This window comes from Podarcis muralis, chromosome 4 (genome assembly GCF_964188315.1).
Source record: "Podarcis muralis chromosome 4, rPodMur119.hap1.1, whole genome shotgun sequence".
NCBI lineage: Eukaryota > Metazoa > Chordata > Lepidosauria > Squamata > Lacertidae > Podarcis > Podarcis muralis.
This window is the reverse complement of record NC_135658.1, coordinates 23,164,813-23,187,217: the sequence shown is the minus strand read 5'-3', so window position 1 is coordinate 23,187,217 and position 22,405 is coordinate 23,164,813. Positions and strand designations below refer to the sequence as shown.

Here is a 22,405-nt window from a genome sequence, read left to right as displayed (position 1 = left end):
AATGTGGTTCCAACCAAATCCAGTAAAGTGGTACCTCGGGTTAAGTGCTTAATTCATTCCGGAGGTCTGTTCTTAACCTGAAACTGTTCTTAACCTGAAGCACCACTTTAGCTAGTGGGGCCTCCTGCTGATACCGCGCCTCTGGAGCACGATTTCTGTTCTCATCCTGTAGCAAAGTTCTTATCCCGAGGTACTATTTCTGGGTTAGTGGAATCTGTAACCTGAAGCGTATGTAAGCTGAAGCGTATATAACCCGAGGTACCACTGTATTTGTAGCACAGGTGGACATTTCATCATGCTACTGCAAAGGCGTTTTGGAGCCATCAGGAAAGTATTAAAATTTCAGTTCACCTGTTGGAGAGGGACGCTTGGGTTCACTGTTATGTGACCACATCATGGTATGACACTCAATCACTAAGGATTCTGCACATGGAAAGACTGTAAAAGGGCAGACATGCACCCATGTCTACTGACCCTCCTTCCCAACATTTTGAGCACACTTGGGATAAAAACATGGCCAATTGTACCATACAACCCAGAGAGGTAGTGAGGTTTTTGTTTTCGTTTGAATGCAATCCTTTTATCCTGCCTACTGATCTCTCCCCTTTCTTCTTCTTTCAGAAAGATCTGTGAATAAATTATAATGTCACCTGCTAAAAGGGAAAGCACTCAAAAGCAACTTTCCTGTTGGATATCATGTGAGTGCTCGCTGCAAAACTACGCGAGCCCCAGCCGGCAAAAGCCTCTTTCATCAAGATTGCTTTTGACTGCCTGGTTCCTGCTGCTGTCCCTGAATTTAGCTGCAATTACTACTGACAGCAGTGGCACCTGCTTGAGGACAACGAGGAGGAGAAGAGAAAGAATGGCTAACAGCAAACTGATTTCATTAATGCCTTGGCAGGCAGGCTTGGCTTCTAACACTCCCTGAAGATGCCTTTGATGTTCCTGATGTTGTACCAAGACGGCAGGTGGGGAGAGGAGTAGAAAAGCAAAAAAAAGGAAAGGTAAAAACAAGAGGGAAAGCTGCCTGCCCCTCTTCCCTAATTTGACAGCGACCTTAAGTTGAAAACAACCATGTACATCAGTGCTCACTTTTTCTCTCTTGGGACATGCAGTCTAATTAACAGCTGGTTCCATGGATTTACTCAGCATCTGCAGACATCCCTGATTGAGCCAGCCATCCAATTCTTTAAGTGCCCGGAATGTGATTTGCAATTACTTGGCAGGGTGAAAGGTTAAATAGGTTCGGCCTTTGGTCTGAAGCAGCCTTCCCCAACCTGATGCCCTCCAGAGGCTGCTGTGTTATCTCATCCTGCATGGCCAATTGTTAAGAGTCAGGGGGTGAGATTCAATTTAGTTTGCCAAATGGATCAAATTCGCAGTTTCTGGGACGGTACGAGAACCGAAACAAGGCAATCCTCCGAAATTCACAGCCGTTCGAAACTTGCTGTGCGTTTCTCCAACCAAAGAACTGAAAAGTCAACAGGTGCAAAATGCCATCACCTTGACGCTTGTAGGGGTGAGGCAGTGGGAACAGCTTACCCAAATATCAAACCAGTTGCCCTGGTTGCTGGTGCATTTTCAGGGGCCCAATTTATAGTACTTATGTCTTTACCTTTACATCCTTAAATTGGGGTGGGGAATGCTTGGCCCGAATTTGGTCCACCAGCCTCCCCATTTGGCCTGCAAGACTGTTCCAGTCCAGCCATGCCCACCTGCCCCACATCCCAGCATCATATATGACATCAGGTGAGGGGCAGGTAAAGCTGGGGGTGTGGATGAAAGGGGCTTTGCAGGCACCACTAGCAAAGGCACATTCCTCAGGACCAACTCTTAGGATGAACACACATGACCAGGAGCCAGACAGAAGCTGTTTCAAAAGCTTGTTATGCTGCATGGACCGGTGGCTTCACCTGTGGCCTAGTCTAGCATTACCATCCTGACCATGGGTAGGCAAACTAAGGCCCGGGGGTCGGATCCAGCCCAATCACCTTCTAAATCTGGCCCATGGACGGTCCGGGAATCAGCGTGTTTTTACATGAGTAGAATGTGTGCTTTTATTTAAAATGCATCTCTGGGTTATTTGTGGTGCCTGCCTGGTGTTTGTACATGAGTAGAATGTGTGTTTTTATTTAAAATGCATATCTGGGTTATTTTTGGGACATAGGAATTCATTCATTCCCCCCCCCAAAAAATACAGTCCGGCCCCTCACAAGGTCTGAGGGACAGTGGACTGGCCCCCTGCTGAAAAAGTTTGTTGACCCCTGATTCTGACACTTCTAGATTATGTTTAAGACAAGGAAAAGCAGCTCTGGAAGGTGAGAATTAAAAGTGGCAGTGGAAGGTATGTTTAAGTGTTTTACCTCATGTGTTGGAAACCTCCAGGTGCTGCTAACCTAAAACTCCCATCATCCCAGATCATCAGCCATGTTTGTTAAGGCTGATGGGAGTTGCAGTTCAGAAACACCTGGGGGACCAAAGGTGTCCTGACTCTTTTCTTTTACCTCAGCATAAGAACGTAAGAAGAGCCTGCTGGATCAGGCCAATGACCCATCTAGTCTGGCATTCTGTTCTCACAGTGGCTGACCAGCAGGATTCGAACACAAGAGCACTCTCCCCCTCCTGTGGTTTCCAGCAACTTGGTATTCCAAACATCACTTTTCCAGTGATGCCCCTCGAAGCTCCTTAAGTGCCTCCCCCCACCCAAAATAGTTTCAAAATGGCACCTGATGTCAGAGAAGGAGAGATGAAAGCATTGGGTTTATTGTGTGGCTGGAAGCCGAGGAGGTGACTCTGGCAGAAATCAGGATGAAGATGGATGTGGCAGGCAGTGGGTTAAGGCACCATTCACTGGCAGCACACCGTAGGTCCAGATGTATTTTCAAAATACAAAATGTGCCTCCAATGTACACTCACACAACCGCTTCAGAGATGAATCCTGCCTCTGTTGCATCATGGTAGGACAATTCAACCTCTGCCAAAGCACAAGGAGGAAGCTAAAGAGGTCCTTTTGGAGCAATCAAGGAAAGAGCAGATTCTTCATCCTGGCAAGATTCATAACTAGGAGGGGGCGTCTTTTTTTAAAAAAAATGCAAGGTTAAAAAAAATGCTAAAGAGGGGGAGATCTAGAGGAAGATAAAAGATGAAAACAGAAAAAAAACAGCAAGGAAAGGTAAGGTGTAAATTGAGTCATTCCGCTTCCTGATGTGCATTTTCAAGAGTGTTTGTCAACAGAAGTAATGTGGGATTTTATTTTATTGCTGCTTATTTAAAAAAATTAATTTGCAGCTGAATTCCTTGGCTTTGTTTGCAATTAAATCAACAGAATTCAGAGCCAACAAACAGAGACATCTGTCTTCCTGTTTTCTGATCAAAGAGATGTCAGAAGAAAATTAATCGCAGCTCCTGGAATGAGTTGTAGGCATTATTGACCTGATCACATTTTATTCTGCCCGTTCCTAAGAGACAAGAAAAGCCCTGCTTGGGCCTCCTGGGTTGAACAAAACAGGACCAAGTGATAAGCTGTGGCAAGGAGTCACCAACCCTCTTCCTCATAAAGTCCATGTATACAAATGTTTGTACCGTGATGCCTTTACACATATACAGGTAGATCTCCTCAGACACAGGGGTTGAGTTCCCGGCTATCGCATGTAGAAGCAAAATCATACAAGGTCAGAACGGCCACACACAACCATCTCCACCTGTCCGAAGCTGGTGCAGAGTGGTCCCTGCCCCCGCCACACAAGGAGGTGGTCTTTTTAAGCCCCCCTCCCCATGAGAGATGTCAGATGGCCCTTCTGGGGTTTGTTTTTTCCTGCTCTCCCACCCCTTTGTATTTATTTTCTGAGTTTTCAGACACAATATTTTCCCAGCCCAACTTGGAGCGGGCAGGACTTGAACTCAAGACTTCCAGCTCTATCACTGAGCCACAGTTCTCCCCGACCTCAATATTATTTATTAACTGCCTTCCACACATGTCTCAAGGTACAAAATCAAGCAAAACAGCTAAAACACGGTTTAAACCAATACCAAAAAAAAAAAATGTCAGCTGAATTTAAAAACAATATGAAGTGAACACACATGACAGAGAGACCTATTCATCCAATGACTGCCATTACAGTATCTAGTTTGTTACAGAGCAGAGGGGCATGAAAGATTAAGCTCAAGGGCCTTATCAAACCCTTTCCGAGATTCCAGTGCAGCTCACAGCACTTCTTCCACACGAATGACTGAACTATCTTCAGGGCTAGCTGTAATTATTTTCTCAGTGTCAATATCCTTCCAATTACTTGATAAACCAGAAACAATACAAAGCAGAATGAATTGCTGTGCAAGTGAAAAAAATAGATAAATAAGCCCCCCCCCCCCCGCCCTTTAAAACTCGTGGACAACTTGTGGGCGAGAAATTTGGCCATCCCAGTTGATTCCAGTTTGGCACCCGTACTACCTATTCCCCTCACAGAGCCATAATTCACACAATTTCATGAAAGGGATTGGCTGTTAGCACCCTCTGCAAACCATAGCTCTCTGAGGGGAATAGGAGTCTCCCAACATCTGTCAGCACTCTCAACGAACTGTAGTTCCCAGGACCCTTTCACCATGGTTTTTAAAAGAGACATGGTGCTACTTTTAATGTAGATCCAGACTTCATAAGGTAAAGGTAAATGGACCCCTGACCATTAGGTCCATTCGCAGATGACTCTAGGTCTGTGGCGCTCATCTCGCTTTATTGGCCGAGGGAGCCGGCATACAGCTTCCGGGTCATGTGGCCAGCATGACTAAGCCGCTTCTGGCGAACCAGAGCAGCACACGGAAACGCCGTTTACCTTCCCGCCAGAGTGGCACCTATTTATCTACTTGCACTTTGACATGCTTTCGAACTGCTAGGTTGGCAGGAGCTGGGACTGAACAACGGGAGCTCACCCTGTGGCGGGGATTCGAACCACTGACCTTCTGATCGGTGAGCCCTAAGCTCTGTGGTTTAACCCACATCGCCACCTGCTGTGTATGTATCATGCTGTGTATTAAAGAGCATTCCAAGGGCCCCCAAATCACAGCACCAAGCCAGAGGTGAGACCCTTCCCCAACTTCTCTGTCAGCACTCAGGGAAGGAACAAGGCCAACAAAGGAAACTTTTAATGTTTAATAGATTATTGTATTTTAATATTCTGTTGGAAGTCGCCCAGAGTGGGTGGGGAAACCCAGCCAGATAGGCGGGGTATAAATAATAAATGATTATTATTATAACGACAACAAATAGTGGCTACCCAAAACCTGTGAACTTCTCATGGAAGTTCTTCCTATACAACTGTTAAATGGCAACGCTCCTCAACACATACTCCAAAAAGAAGAGGAAATGGCAGAAGCAGCAGAGTTCAAGAAAATCCTCCTTCAGTGCTTGTGTTGATGTTCTGCAAAATCTGGTGTGTGGTGTCCAGGACCGCAAGACTCAGCCTACAGCAAGTTGGTAAAGTGAGCCACAACGATGGTATCTCAACTCAAGGGGTGACGTCTCTCGTCCGTTGCTGAGCCCCTTCGGCAGAAAGCACTAATTATTTAGCAGCGTCTGTTTCACTACAGTCTGCTGGCGTCCGAAAGACAGCCAGTGGAAAACTTGCAGAGCTTTTATTTTGTCATGGTGTTTATACCGCACCTTTCCTCCAAGATGCTCAAGGAGGCATACATGTTTTCCCCTTCCCACAATGACCCTGAGAGGTAGGTGAGGCAGAGCTGAGAGAGAGCAGGCAGCTTGAGGGTGGAATTTGAACCCTGGTCTCCCACATCCTGGCCCAGCCCTCTACCCATACAATGACTCTTCTGTTACGACAGCTAATTTTTAAGAAACCAGAGTGAGCGCTGTGGGCTTTGCAGATAAGGAGCTAGCACTGGGATACGGAACAGGTAGCACCACAAATCACTGGGAATACAGGAACAGGGATGCACAGCTTTTGGCTGGCCTTTGTATCTGGCCAAAATTTGCAACCACCACTAACGCCGCCTCGGGGAAGGCTCTGGGCCTTGCCTCTGATGTTGGCCTGAATTTCAGAGGCAATCAGAAGCAGCCAGCCTACAAAGACTCACACTGAACATGTCTCACTTCAATCTGGGGCAGGTGCGTTCCAGAATGAAATAAATATTACCCTTGACATTTGGGGATTCCTCTAACAAAGACACACAATTTATTTGTATCTATGTTACAAGCCCACCTTTCCCTCCAGGGAGTTCTAGACAGTATGTACAGAGTGGCCCTCTATTTAATTTTGTGAAAGGGGGGTGGGGAGATGCCGGGTGTGTAAAAAAAGAGATGGAGAGAGAAAAGGAGGTGGCATCAAAACGGAAAAAGGGGGACAGGCTCCACTCACTCTGGGCTCCATCAGTTATTTGGTCCTGGGCAGATTCTGTCTGATGGAATGTGGCCCTTCACCAAAACAGCACGTCCACCTCTGGCACCTCTGGTTTGCCCCATTTTATTTTCACAACAACCCTTTGATGTAGGTTAGGCTGAGAGATAGCAACTGGCACTGCAACCCAAACCCTCGCTGGGTAGCAGTGCATCTTAAGGGAGTGGCAGAGCCACTGCTTCCTCCACAGTGCAGCCACACATGGCAGGTAAAAGGTAAAGGTAAAGGACCCCTGGACGGTTAAGTCCAGTCAAAGTCGACAATGGAGTTGCGGCGCTCATCTCGCTTTCAGGCCAAGGGAGCCAGCGTTTGTCCACAGACAGCTTGCTGGGTCATGTGGTCAGAATGACTAACCCACTTCTGGTGCAACGGAACACCGTGACGAAAACCAGAGTGCACAGAAACACTGTTTCCCTTCCTGCCACAGCGGTACTTATTTATCTACTTGCGCTGGTATGCTTTCAAACTGCTAGGTTGGCAGGAGCTGGGACAGAGCAACAGGAGCTCACCCCGTCGCGGGGATTAGAACTGCCGACCTTCTGATCAGCAAGCCCAAGAGGCTGTGATTTAGACCACAGCGCCACCCGCATCCAACCACAGCGCAAGGGTGGGAGTAGGCAAATCGCTGTGCCAGCCTGGCACAGTGATAGGGCCCGATGCTGTGACATGATGGCAGCAGGGCCAGCGCCCCCAACTTGACTCAATCCCTCCCAAGAATGCTTTCTCCTCCCAGGCCTTGCTGCAAGCTACTGCTGGCAGGAATGCTGCAAGAAGCAACTGCACTCACCTGCACCTTTGGCAGGTGGAATGACAAGCTCTGCCAGTGGAGGCCCAGCAGGGCTGGGCAGAGGGACACCTCTGCCCGATCTAAACCTACCACCAGAGGAACAACCACAGCTTAATCCAGGGTCAGCTAGTGATCTTGATGGTCGAGTGGGGGTTTGAACCTGGATTTCGCCACTATGCCACACTTGCTCTTAAATCACTTCTGATATCCCCTTTATATCACCTGAGGGAGGGGGACCCTGTTCTGGTGAAACAAATCTCTGGAACTCCAGTTCGGTGCTGAGCTTCCCTCCCACTGCTTCCCTCCAGAAAATCATTCCCCACCGCCAATCCATCACCAACCTTTTGACAGGAGACCCAGATTCCACCACCAAAAATGCAGTTCCGGCCTCAAATCTACAGGCTTACTCAAGCACTTGGCAAGCTAAGTGTGCTGCAGGGTCTATATATTATATACACAGCAAGCAAAGCTACTTGCTATGCTCACTAACAACTCATGGCTCTGCAAATAGCAGGAACGACGCCAAGAAGCAGATTTTAGATTACCTGTTTTAAGACATCAGCTACCATCTGGAGCTATGTGTATATTCACACTCCCACTGCTGGGACTATCACCAGCAATGTGTGTGTGTGTTTGTGTGTGTGTGTGTGTGTGTGTGTGTGTGTGTGTGTAAATGAAAAGGAAAGTATAATCAGCCTATGTAGCACCACCTTGGCGTTTTGTAACAGGAATGTGGCTTAGCTGCCTAGTTCTATTAGATCTGCCAGCCCCAATAGGTTAGGATCCCCAGGCAAAGGCAACATAGAAAATATATTTTGTCATTCAACAGACACTACAGCTCAGAGGAATACTTTAGTTGGGTGCATCATTATTTAACGCAGCTTTTATCCTATAGAGCCTGATGACTGCCTAAGCTAAATTAAACACACATTAAAGTGTCAAAATCCTTTGATGACATTCTAGATTGTGTGGCTAGCAATCTAGCCCCCATCAACGCAACCCTCATAGCATGCTTCCAGGATATTTTCTGCAAAAGGGTACGTTTGCAGTTATTACCATCAAGTGGGCAACCAAACAAATGCAGGTTTTTGAAATACGATTACAAACAAACACAAAAGGTTTACAACCAATCTGGATGCAGATCGTTTTATAGAAACGAAGTAAAATAGGAAACCACAGGTCAAAGAAGTTGCAGAATGTGTTTCGATTTAAAAACGTGCAAAGTTGTATTTTCAGCACCATGTAAGTATACAAAGCTATAACATGAGGGAAAAACACCATGTAGTTTGGAGATTTAAGCTGATCACAGCCTCAGAAATTTACTCTCGAAATATTAAAAGGTTATCAGGCTAGGAGATTTCATCTTCCTGTAGTGTTGCTTACACGACACGAGTTATTTATCACTGCGTAGTAGAATGAGAAGGAGGCAGGAGACAATGCTCATATATTTATTGCAAGCAGCAGATTTTTGCTTCTGATGGAATCAGGCCATAGCTAAGTGACACTGCAGCCACTCTGAATATATTTTCCATTTAGCTGTATCATAAACTAACAAAAGACAAGTGAAATGTCCCGTGCATGCAAATCTATTTGGGGGAGGGGAAGAAGGACCTGTGCACAAACACACACATACACGCAACAAGCAAAGCAAAGTCTTTGAGGCCATAAACTTATATGATTCAATAATTTTGCAAATACCAATTACAAAAACAAGCAGCAAACAGGGTTATATTTAAGCGTGCAGGTGAATTTATTCAACCCCCTTTTATAAAATAAAGTCTCCCTTTGTTGTGAGAAATGGAGATGGGTGACCTACAATAAAAAAGGATCCAGCAACTATCATGGTGTCAGTCTTTATAGGTTCCCCCATCTTCACTAACCTATTTTAAAGGGACAATACAGGCTGGCAGGACTGTTATCTAGAGCTGCAACAAGCTTAGGCACCCTAATGATTCCCCACTGCAAAACCTAATTCCTAACAGGTTGGAGGCGCTGCCTGTGAAAACAGAAATTTCTGTATCCTGCTCATACAGGTTCCCTTCTCCCTCTCAGGACCAAAACCTCTTCCTAGATCACCTCATATCGTATGTTGCTATAATCCAAATTAGAAGCAATCAGGTGTTGCTTCCTCCTTACAGTAGCTTTTGTTACCTGCTTCCCACCATATTGGCTGCTCCACTTGTGCTGAGAGCTTGTCAAGCCATCAGCACGACACACAAACACACACTGCAGAGCAAGGCACCTGGGATACCAACCCAGATCCTAATTTTTGTTTTTCAACCCCTTGCTGAGCAAATGTGGTGGACTTTATTTACCTTATTGTTCAATTACTGCCTTGGGAGCAAGGATGCTACAGCATCTCTGTGGTCCTGAGTCCAAGATATCCCTGACCACGCAACCAAAGGAATCACTGAGTGATCTACGAACCATACCAACTTAAGCCACATTAACTTTAGGGATGGAAGGGACTCAGATCCAGGCTGCAATCCTGCGCACACTTACAGGGAAGTAAGTCACATGAGCAAAGGGGGACTTGCTTCTGAGTAGACATGCACAGGACTGGGCTGCAGTATCAGGCAACCTTATGAAGGAGGAGGCTGCACTGGACATAGCGGGACTTACTTCCGAGAAAGTGTGTGGATGAGATTGGGGGCTGCACCACCACTTACTTCCAAGGAGACCTCTTCTGAAGTCACTTTTGAGCTGAGACCACACACAATTCCCAAGTTAGATTTTGCTCAAGAGACTATACCTGTGGGTGGGGGCTGAGCAGGAAAGTGGAGGGGGGGGGAGGGAAAAACATAAATCCTCTGGAGCCAGCCATGAATTATTGGGGGTCTCCCCTGCTGAAGCTAAAACCAGCCACCATTCCTGCACCACTGGAAATTCCTTACTGCTTTGCTATTTTACTGCTCTTTGGTGTTCTGCAGTTTTTTTTTAAAGATAGGCAGGTTAAAACTCCTACATTCCCCCCCCCCCATTATTTCATTCGGGTTTTAAGGCGATTTTTAAAATCATACTGTTAATTGTTCCGCAAGTCACTTGGAGGCCCATTGGAACCAATCGGCAAAGGCCCCCAAAGCGATGCTACACAACCCTACATCCAAGCAAGGCCCACTGATCTCAAGCGGGCTTACTCGCATGTAAGCTTGCATAGGACTGTAGCCTGAGGCCGAATGAATGGGCTGAGGTGAATCCAAGCCACACCAAAGGCACGCTCTTGCACGCGCCAACTCAGAAGGCAAAAAAGGCGTTTTAATTCCACCCCCAGCAAAGAAGACATTGCACTGCACCTCTTTAATGCCCTGTTAACCGGCCAATGATAAAATAAAAGCATGCAAAGAAAGCAAACCCCCTCCCCCCCCCACTAATGCTTACCTTCTTCGCCCGCCCACCCTCAACTGAAAGGAAACGCCAGGAGTATTTTGCAGCTTGCCAGAAAGTAACACCCAAAGCGCCTCGCCGGCAAATGAACCAGGAACCATCAATGAAAACAGACCCCACCACCAGCCCGGATGCCAGAAGCCACGATCAATAGCCGCGACTCGGCCACGCCAACTGCTCCCTCCTCTCCGCCCATCTGCTCGGCTCGGCTGGTGCAGATGGCGGACCTGGGTGCAGGGCGAGCGCGGCGCCCCGGGAGCTCGCGCCGCTCGCCATGATTAATTGATTGCTGGTCGCTAGGCGACCCCGCGCCGGGCTCGAGGCTTTTGCAAGGAGCACCACCAGCAGCAGCCGCCGCTGCCCCCGCCAACCCCAAAGCAAAGGATGCAGGGGTCAAATCGCGCCGCCCAGGCAACGCATGCATGCATGCAAGGGTATCTATGCAGCACTGGGAGCAATGCAAAAATATAATAATAAAAAATAAAAATGCAAGGGGTTGCAGTGGGCGAGGAAGCGGGATGGCGGCGAGGCTCTAGATTTTGCAGAGAGTTGCACTGAGGAACGGAGGTGGGGTGCTGTGGTTAGGAAAGCCTGCCCTGCCCTGCCCACCCCCGGCTGGCTGGCTGGCTAGCTTACCTCCTCGCCGCGGGCTTCCTCACAGTCCCATCGCGCCGCCAGGCAAGCTGGCGAAGCTTCCCTCCCCGGAGCAAGCTGCGGCGGAGCTCCGGCAATGTGGGTCGCCGGAGGGATCAAAGGAGACGGGAGCGCGCAAGAGGCAGAGCCGCCGCCGCCGAGCCCCGGGAAGGTGAGGCGCAGCAGCCTCGGCGAGCTTGAATGGAGGGAAAGGGACACTGCGCTCGTGGCGCATCCTACTGGCGAGGACTGCGAAGTGCGAGGCGAGGGGGCTGTGGGGGGAGATGCGCGCTGCCGCCCGTCGTGCCAGGGTCAGGCCCGCTCTATTGAGGCCTGTGGTACGCCCCCCCACTTTGTTATAAGTGACTACTAAGGCACTTTAAAAGAGCGGGGAATACACATGCCCCCCAAAAGGACGTGAAATATGCATGTGCTGAGTTATATGTATAGATGTGAATTTAGAAATAATCACTACTTTTTAAAAAATTGCAATGCGTCTCACAGATCCTCCCATAGCTGTCAACTTTCAGATTTGAAAATAAGGGATCAGCAGCCTCACCTGTCCCGGGACAGTCTACGGGATATCTAAAATTCCGGGATAGCAGCAGGAAGCAGCGGGAAACGGCGCTGGAATAAGGGAATTTCCTGCAAAAAAGGGGAAGGTTGACAGCTATGGATCCTCCAAATGTCCCTATTTTCCAGGGACGTCCCTGATTTATAGAAGCCATCCTGGTTTGAATGTTGAAGGGTGTGGAGTTATCCGAGCTGCCTGAAGGCAATCATGTACAGTGGTACCTTGGTTCTCAAAATTAATCCTTTCCGGAAGTCCGTTCCAAAACCAAAGTGTTCCAAAACCGAGGCGCACTTTCCCATAGAAAGTAATGCAAAATGGATTAATCCGTTCCACACTTTTAAGAACAACCCCTAAAACAGCAATTTAACATGAATTTTACTATCTAACGAGACCATTGATCCATAAAATGAAAGCAATAAACAATGTAGTGCAGTCACGCAGTCAATCAATCAGTAGCTGAACTGGGTTCCACACAGTCACAAAAAAGAAAGAAAAAGAGCCGCAAAAACGCAAAATAAATAGCAAAAACAGACAGATCTCAGCGTAATACTCAAAACGGAAGCGTGGCACTCAAATCAGAAGCATAACACTCAAAACGGAGCATGTTCGGCTTCCGAAAAAAGTTCGCAAACCGGAACACTTACTTCTGGGTTTGCAGTGTTTTGGTTCCAAGTTGTTTGAGCACCAAGGCATTTGAGAACCAAGGTATCACTGTATAGGGAAGTTTTTAAAAAATGTTTAGTGTTTTATTATGTTTTTATATACGTTGGAAGCTGCCCAGAGTGGCTGGGGCAACCCAGTCAGATGTGTGGCGTATAAATAGTAGAGTTGTGATTATGGAATGGGACATCCCTATATTCATCAGAGAAATGTTGGAGGGTATGATCTCACCATATTGGGGGATTCTGTGCTTTAGCCTGCATGCCTGCTTATTCGGCTGACTAGGTGTTGATCAGCAACTTCAAAGCTCCTGCCCTTTATTATTTTATGGTCCTTTATCTTTAAACTGGACTTGGACCAGACAGCCACTCAAATAGAGGAGTGCCCTCTGTGAAGTAGGACACACAGACCCCTTGCAATTTGTGCAATGGTTAATTCCTTTTTCTTTTTTTGCTTGGTGTGTAATTCCTGCCTGTTTCCTACTGAGGTGGTCAACCTGTATTTGACCTGGCATAGTTGGATGTTCCTCATACCTCCCCCCCTCCCCAAAAAAATCCCTGCATGTGGACAGGTAGTTTGTCAGGGTGCTAGCCTAGCCTTCTTCCTGACTTGCTAGTTTTCTATGCACAGGGAATTTTTACTAAGTTGCTAGTACAGTACAGAGGAGCATTGTTTGTTCTCTTCCACACACCCCCCCATTAGTCTGAAGTAGTACAAGTCCTGGGGAGACCTAGGCCTTGATGATTGGCAGCTGAATGTCAACCCCTGCGCCTAATGAAATGCCTTTGGGCTTGAAGTGATGTGAGGAGACGCAACAGTTCTCGCTACCATGTGTGTATCTGTGATAGCCCCTATACAAATCATCACTCAGGGCTGCTGTGAGCCAGACTTCAGATTTTCCCAACACCAGGCAGATTCTCCCAACTCCAACAGCCTTTGCGGCCAAGAAGATAACTAGAGCTTAAGCCTCAAAATTTGTTCTCACCCTTGGGATAGTGGAGGCGATTCATCCAGTTATATGCAGAGTGTTTTTTCCTCATGGTTCACCACAAAGGAAATAAAAACAGAACATTAGGGATCCTCTGACGGGGGCACTTCTAATGATTCCCCCATGTGTCTGTGGGTCTTTCAGCTTTTGCTAGAGATTGAGCCTTTAAAGCCTGTTGTGGAAGGGGAGATTGTTGGGTTGTCTTTGCTTTTGTTTTTATTATGCATTTTCTGTTTTTTATATTGTGATTTTATCCTGTGAACTGCCCTGAGATCTATAGGGCAGAATAATAATAATAATAATAATAATAATAATAATAATAATAATATGGACCTAGCCCTGTGGGACTCCCTGCCAGTAGAAGTTTGGCAGGAATCATCCCCACTTTCTTTGACACGCTTTCTGAAAACTGTGTTATTCAGACATTCCTTTGCCATGTGAATCTCTTTTTACCAACCAACATTTACTGGTGCTTTTATTGATGTTGAAATGTTGGTTTTTTATGTTCCACCATTTTATGACGCTGCAGCCTGTACATATTTAAACAAATAAACCATCCTTGGGAAAGAAGACTCACTTCCATGCCGGGCAAAGCAACTTCCAAGCTGCTGCCCAGCCTCACTCCATGGCCTCAAGAGGACATCCATGGGACCTGTTCCCTGCCAACTGTCAGAAAGGGAAGACCTGCCTCCATCACAGGATGAGTGAGTTCCGAGATGATGCTCCACACCACTGCTTTATCTCTGCGGACACCGGTGGGAGCTTTTGCTGAGCAGCAGCAGGCTAAAGGGCAACCCTGGGCCTGGGGAATACAGTGGTACCTTGGTTCTCAAACACCTTGGTACTCAAACAACTTGGAACCCAAACACTGCAAAAGGTAAAGGTAAAGGTACCCCTGCCCGTACGGGCCAGTCTTGACAGACTCTGGGGTTGTGCGCCCATCTCACTCAAGAGGCCGGGGGCCAGCGCTGTCCGGAGACACTTCCGGGTCACGTGGCCAGCGTGACATCGCTGCTCTGGCGAGCCAGAGCCGCACACGGAAACGCCGTTTACCTTCCCGCCAGTAAGCGGTCCCTATTTATCTACTTGCATCCGGGGCTGCTTTCGAACTGCTAGGTTGGCAGGCGCTGGGACCGAAGGACGGGAGCGCACCCCACCGCGGGGATTCGAACCGCCGACCTTTCGATCAGCAAGCCCTAGGCACCGAGGCTTTTACCCACAGCGCCACCCGCGTCCCTCGAAAACACTGCAAACCCAGAAGTAAATGTTCCAGTTTGCAAACTTTTTTCAGAAGACAAACGTGCTCCGTTTTGAGTGTTACGCTACCAATTTGAGTGCCACACTTCCATTTTGAGTGCCACGCTTCCGTTTTGAGTGTTATGCTGAGGTCTGTCTGTTTTTGCTATTTATTTTGCGTTTTTGTTTTTGTTACTGTGTGGAACCCAGTTCAGCTACTGATTGATTGATGATTGATTGATTGATTGTGTGACTGCAGTATATTGTTTATTGCTTTCATTTTATGGATCAATGCTCTCGTTAGATAGTAAGGTAAAGGTAAAGGGACCCCTGACAGTTAAGTCCAGTCACAGACGACTCTGGGGTTGCGGCGCTCATCTTGCTTTACAGGCTGAGGGAGCTGGCGTTTGTCCGCAGTTTTTCTGGGTCATGTGGCCAGCATTACTGAGCCGCTTCTGGTGAAAGCAGCGCAGCGCACGGAAACACCGTTCAAATTGCTGTCTTAGGGGTTGTTTTTAAACATCTGGAATGGATTAATCCATTTTGCATTACTTTCTATGGGAAAGCGTGCCTTGGTTTTGGAACGCTTTGGTTTTGGAACAGACTTCTGGAATGGATTAAGGTACTATTGTACCAAGGATTTTGGTAGGAAGTGCCTAGGCAGTATATGGGCACCGGTGGGCAGAATGAGGCCATTGCCTCAGGTAGCAGGTGAAGTGGGCTGTGAGGAACAGTCCCCCGGTCATTCCGCCTGAGCCTTGCAGATGTTTCCTTCTGCCGAAGGACAGAGCTTTGTGTGGCACAGCAGTGTGGGCCCCCTAAGCTAGCCAGCTTCCTCAGCAGCGGATGACGCTGGCCTGTCACCGGTGCCAAAGTAATAAAATAATACACAAGTTATAAAAACAAAACCATGAAACAGAAACAGTTCCTTATAGAAAACAATGAAAAACAATCCATATATGAAAACAAGGCTAACATGAAAACGGTTAAAACCAGTTCCGGTACAGATGTGGACTGGGATAAATATCTCTGCTTAAAAGGCTTGTCGAAAGGGGAAGGTACGGTCTTTACAAAAGACAACAGAGACAGCAGCTGCCTAAGTAGGAGGAAAAGCCAGAGGATAGGTGCCACCTCTCTCAGGTCCCTATTCCTTTGCAAGCTGGCAGCATCATGTGTCCTCACAGCAGGTCAAGGTGCTGCTGCTTCCCCTACATTTAAAAACATTTCCAAACCTGAGTAAATAGGAAGGTTTTTAAATTTCTCTTGAAAGTAAGTATTGAAGAAGGCCGACACACCTTACAAAGGAGGGCATTCCACAAATTGAAACCACCACCACCGAGAAGGCCCTGTTACAGGTTGATGCAAATGTCCCCAGTGGATCAGGGAGTCTTTCTTAACCAACTGCCATACTTCACAGAATGCTGTGGCTCCAATTTGCCCAATGCAAGGATTACCCTTTATTCAGTCTGGAAAGTTCGCCACTAGCATTTGCCTTCTGAATCAACAAGATGCGTGGCTTTTTGTCTACAGCGTTTAAGTGGGGATGTCCTGGTCCTTTTAAGAGCCCCAGGAATGCAAACCTTGCTCAGTTTTGCCAGGCTCGTGCCAAGGAAGAATTCAAGGAGGAGGCAACCAGGTTACCACCTTAGTGGAGTGAGTAATCCAGGATTCTTAAGCTTACAAGGAAGGCCTTGAATACTTTACTGGACTGAAGCCACTAACCCTGTGACCCTGACTCTCCTTAAATCAATGTGAGCTACACCATAGACATAAGCATTCGTTTGGATTTTGGCGTGTTTGGTGCATCACAGGACCATTACAAGAGTCACACAACAAACCAGTATAGACGGCAAAATATGCACCTCTCCCCACACTCCCTCCTGCCTTCCTGCTCATTCTGGGCATCTTTCTGAATGTCTGTTCTGATAGAACCGCTGCTTATGTGTAAGCTCTTGCTCACAGCCTCCTTGACAAGGGAAGGGATTGTGCCCTAAAGAGAGAGAAAATGCCAAAAAGATGGCTTCTTTAGCACAGCTAGCATGAGAATAACCAGCTAAAGTTGTGCAGCCTTCCAGCTGCCCACCGAATCCTAATCGTTTGTGACAGAACTGGGTTTTTTCTCAGGTTAATGTCACAATTCTCCTTAGGGGTGGAAGAGTATTCTGTGATATTAACTTAAACCAGAGAAGTTTTGCAAAATATTGGCCTCGTCTCTCCCCGCTGAAAGGAGAGACTATTTTCGTAACTGCAAAAAGCTTTTAAGTTATTATTTTCTTTTAACCTGTAGGATCATTCTCTTTGAAGAACTGGCAACAATTTGCAGACTTTGATGTGCCAGCAAAAAAGGTTTTTGAAAAATAATTTTGACACATAAATGCGGTATGTTTACATCCCAACTCAATGTGAATAGGACTGAGCTGCACATGTACTGATTCTGCCTAAAGATAAAAGCTTATCCAGCCAAAGAGGAATATCGGACTAGGAAACAAAAAGCCACTGAAAATTTCAAAAAAGCATTTCTGTTCTACTATAGCCAGCCTTAGGCGAACAGCCAGATACTTATTTTGATTTTGGCTGGCCTTTTAACCAGCTTCTTCAATTCTAGCATGACAATGCAAAGTCATACAATGGGTTCTTGGTTATGGGCCCAAACAGCAATTTAGTAAGCCATGCCAAACTGGAATGTGTGTTCACCATCTCCACGCTATTTATAATTATATAAATGTCTACCATGTGGGTCATTGGTTGTCTGCCCAAAACTAAAATGTTCTAATTGCTATCCCAGCAGGGGTCCTAATTTGGCCCATGAGACTGTTCTATAAGGGAACCTGACATCTGAGTCTATAACTTCTAAGCTTTATTAGGTGAGAGATTTTGGGCTCATCTGTACTGTCATTTAATATACCTCCATTAATTATCCCTTGCTCTATGACAGGGTTCAGCAAACTTTTTCAGCAGGGGGCTGGTCCACTGTCCCTCAGACCTTGTGGGGGGCCGGACTATATCTTTTTTGGGGGGAATGAACGAATTCCTATGCCCCACAAATAATCCAGAGATGCATTTTAAATAAAAACACACATTCTACTCATGCGAAAACACACTGATTCCCGGACCGTCCGCAGGCTGGATTTAGAAGGCGATTGGATGGATCTGGCCTTAGTTTGCCTACCCATGCTCTATGACATTCTCCTCTAAATCACTGACTTCCCACATTTTCCCTTCCCTCCATAGGCGCCAACTCCTAGGGGCCCAGGTCCCTTTGCCCCCCATAAAATATCTGAGGAAGCCAGGGCCCCCCAAAGATGATTGACATTGCTGCATCCCCCCTTTTTTTCCACGTTTGGCCTTCATTTCCCAGCGAGCCCAGTAAAAGAACTTGTAAAAGGGTTGCTGGATGCAAGAGAGCTGGGATCGGGGGAAAACTGCCAACATCATTTCTTACAGCCCTTGCAGTTGGAGACAGACAGGAAGAGGGAATGAAACTGCGTGCTCCATGGGGCAGATTCATGGAGCTCTGCTAGGACAAGAGAGGAAGCAGCTCCCTGGTTGCTTGTCATTTTTAAAAATTAAAGTCAAGACATGCTGTAAGAGCCAAAGGAGGAGGACATTGTCAAGAGCTTTGCCATTTACTTTCAAACTTCTTTTCTGCCATCCCTCCTATGTCCTCGTCCCCCTACCTCCAATATCACTGTCCTTGTCTGCCCACCCCCCATATTTTATTCAAGTTGGTATCTCTGCTTCCCTCAATTTGGATTTCCACATACCCTCTCCTTTATCAGAGTATCCCTGGTATAAGGAAATCTGGATCAAGGGAGGGGAAATTGTGGGAAGGCAGTAATTTGGAGAAGAAGCTTACCATCCACATTAAAAGACAGAATGGATGAGCCCTTTGTCAAAATCTTGCACTTGCACCACCTTGAAAGTTGAAATGTAGGAAGAGCAAATATAGATAAGCATGGACTTTCAGAATCAGCAGTTTTATCAGGACTGGAGATAATAGTGATTTAATATTGCTTTTGTCCAGTGAGGTCCAGCGCCAAGGGCCTTCTGGTTGTTCCCTCCCTGCGAGAAGCCAAGTTACAGGGAACTAGAGGGCCTTCTCGGTAGTGGCACCCGCCCTGTGGAACGCCCTCCCACCAGATGTCAAAGAGAAAAACAACTACCAGACTTTTAGAAGACATCTGAAGGCAGCCCTGTTTAAGGAAGCTTTTAATGTTTAATAGATTATTGTATTTTAATATTCTGTTGGAAGCTGCCCAGAGTGGCTGGGGAAACCCAGCCAGATGGGTGGGGTATAAATAGTAAACTATTATTATTATTATTATTATTATTATTATTATTATTATTATTATTATTATTTATACATTCTGTCCCATTGACATCTCAAGTCAAAGATGGTTGAAGCAATACTAAAACAAAATGAAGGATCCATTTCAAAATCTAGTTGTGGCATTACACAACCAAATTTCTAGCTCGAATGGCTAGGGACTGAAATCTGAGGAGTTCTGAGAAATCAGAAAGGGCAACAAGCACCTGAACAATTAGTTATTAATATAAGGTAAATGCAGTGCTGAATCTTTTTAATACAGTTTGGCTTTCTCCTTGCAAAACTGGGGATGTTTTTATATAGAAAATCTAGCCCTCCCTGCAGGCGTTAGATAATACCAGTCACAATATGAAAACCTGACTGAACTGCTCAGATGTAAAATCGACCTGACACACAGTGCAAGGCTTCTCTGGGTAACTTTCTAAAGAGGGATAACTCAAGCCTCAGCGGAGTTACAATAGAGAATTGGTCTTCCCTGCCTGGAAGCGGGACTCCGATTTGAATTTAGGTCAATGTGTATTTTGTCAGATCTCTTTCCTGCCATGCACTTAAACGTGGCTACGAAACATTCCCCCTTCATGGATCACTGCCTTGCCGTGGCGAAGGGGCTTGAATAACTCAGAGAAGCTATGAGCTATGCCATGCAGGGCCACCCAAGATGGACAGGTCATAGAGGAGAGTTTTGACCAAACGTGATCCACCTGGAGCAGGAACCGGCAAGCCACTCCAGTATCCATGCCAAGAAAACTCCATGGACAAAGGCAACAGGCATATACAAGTTATGACGCTGGAAGATGAGCCCCTCAGGTCGGAAGGCGTCCAACATGCTACTGAGGAAGAGCGGAGGACAAGTACAAGTAGATTCAGAGCTGATGAAGCGGCTGGGCCAAAGCCGAAAGGATGCTCAGTTGCGGATATGCCTGGAAGTGAAAGGAAAGTCCAATGCTGTGAAGAAAAATATTGCATAGGAACCTGGAATGTAAGAACCATGAACCTTGGAAAGTTGGATGTGGTCAAAAATGAGATGGCAATAATAAATATTGACATCCTGGGCATCAGTGAACTAAAATGGACGGGAATGTGCGAATTCAGATCGGATGACCATCATATCTACTACTGTGGGCAAGAATCCTGTAAAAGAAATGGAGTGTCCCTCATAGTCAACAAAAGAGTGGCAAAGGCTGTAATGGGATGCAATCTCAAAAATGATACAATGATCTCGATATGAATCCAAGGCAGACCTTTTAACATCACAGTAATCCAAGTTTATGCACCAACCACTGGTGCTGAAGAAACTGAAATTGACCAATTCTATGAAGACTTACAACACCTTATAGAAATGACACCAAAGAAGGATGTTCTTCTCATTATAGGGGATTGGAATGCTAAAGTAGGGAGTCAAGAGATAAAAGGAACAACTGGCAAGTTTGGCCTTGGAGATCAAAACGAAGCAGGGCAAAGGCTAATAGAGTTCTGCCAAGAGAACAAGCTGGTCATCACAAACACGCTTTTCCAACAACACAATAGACGACTCTACACATGGACATCACCAGATGGGCAGCATCAAAATCAGATTGATTATATACTCTGCAGCCAAAGATGGAGAAGCTCTATACAGTCAGCAAAAACAAGACCTGGAGCTGACTGTGGCTCAGATCATCAGATTCTTATAGCAAAATTCAAGCTTAAACTGAAGAAAGTAGGAAAAACAACTGGGCCGGTAAGATATAATTTAAGTCAAATCCCTTATGAATACACAGTGGAAGTGAGGAACAGGTTTAAGGATTTAGATTTGGTGGACAGAGTGCCTGAAGAACTATGGATGGAGGCTCGTAACATTATACAGGAGGCAGCAACTAAAACCATCCCAATGAAAAGGAAATGCAAGAAAGCAAAGTGGCTGTCCAACGAAGCCTTACAAATAGCGGGGGAGAGAAGGCAAGCAAAATGCGAGGGAGATAGTGAAAGATACAGGAAATTGAATGCAGAGTTCCAAAAAATAGCAAGGAGAGACAAGAAGGCCTTCTTAAACGAGCAGTGCAAAGAAATAGAGGAAAACAATAGAATGGGAAAAACCAGAGATCTGTTCAAGAAAATTGGGGATATGAAAGAAACATTTCGTACAAAGATTGCCATAATAAAAGACAAAAGTGGAAAGGACCTAACAGAAGCAGAAGACATCAAGAAGAGGTGGCAAGAATACACAGAGGAATTATACCAGAAAGATATGGATGTCTTGTACACCCCAGGTAGTGTGGTTGTTGATCTTGAGCCAGACATCCTGGAGAGTGAAGTCAAATGGGCCTTAGAAAGCACTGCAAATAACAAGGCCAGTGGAAGTGATGGTATTCCAGCTGAACTGTTTAAAATTTTAAACGATGATGCTGTTAAGGTGCTACACTCAATATGCCAGCAAATTTGGAAAACTCAGCAGTGGCCAGAAGATTGGAGAAGATCAGTCTACATCCCAATCCCAAAGAAGGGCAGTGCCAAAGAATGCTCCAACTAATGCACAATTGCACTCATTTCACACGCTAGCAAGGTTATGCTTAAAATTCTACAAGGCAGGCTTAAGCAGTATGTGGACCGAGAACTCCCAGAAGTGCAAGCTGGATTTCGAAGGGGCAGAGGAACCAGGGACCAAATTGCAAACATGCGCTGGATTATGGAGAAAGCTAGAGAGTTCCAGAAAGACATCTACTTCTGCTTCATTGACTATGAAAAAGCCTTTGACTGTGTCGACCACAGCAAACTATGGCAAGTTCTTAAAGAAATGGGAGTGCCTGATCACCTCATCTGTCTCCTGAGAAATCTCTCTGTGGGACAAGAAGCTACAGTTAGAACTGGATATGGAACAACTGACTGGTTCAAATTTGGGAAAGGAGTATGGCAAGGCTGTATATTGTCTCTCTGCTTATTTAATTTATATGCAGAATTCATCATGCGAAAGGCTGGGCTGGATGAATCCCAAGCCGGAATTAAGATCGCCGGAAGAATTATCAACAACCTCAGATATGCAGATGACACAACCTTGATGGCAGAAAGTGAGGAGGAATTAAAGAACCTTTTAATGAGGGTGAAAGAGGAGAGCGCAAAATATGGTCTGAAGCTCAACATCAAAAAACCGAAGATCATGGCCACTGGGCCCATCACCTCCTGGCAAATAGAAGGGGAAGAAATGGAGGCAGTGAGAGATTTTACTTTCTTGGGCTCCATGATCACTGCAGATGGTGACAGCAGTCACAAAATTAAAAGACGCCTGCTCCTTGGGAGAAAGGCGATGGCAAATCTAGACAGCATCTTAAAAAGCAGAGACATCACCTTGCCAACAAAGGTCCGTATAGTTAAAGCCATGGTTTTCCCAGTAGTAATGTATGGAAGCGAGAGCTGGACCATAAAGAAGGCTGATCGCCGA

The 22,405-nt window shown here is 46.2% G+C and overlaps 1 protein-coding gene across 7 annotated transcripts in view; it reads right to left on the bottom strand.

Moving 5' to 3' along the window:
• The window catches only part of ELMOD1 (ELMO domain containing 1), a 46,283-nt gene extending 34,853 nt beyond the window's left edge, over window positions 1–11,430 (bottom strand). For 3 of the 7 annotated variants that reach the window (XM_077927043.1, XM_077927044.1, XM_077927045.1), the window contains exon 1: window positions 9,504–9,581. The gene's annotated coding sequence lies outside the window, so the exon portion shown is untranslated. Of the gene's footprint in view, window positions 1–9,503; window positions 9,582–10,566; window positions 10,929–11,208 lie in introns of those variants that run through there. The other 4 variants (XM_028726201.2, XM_028726208.2, XM_028726202.2 and 1 more) reach the window with 3 other exon arrangements.
• Between the last annotated feature and the right edge of the window lie 10,975 nt (window positions 11,431–22,405).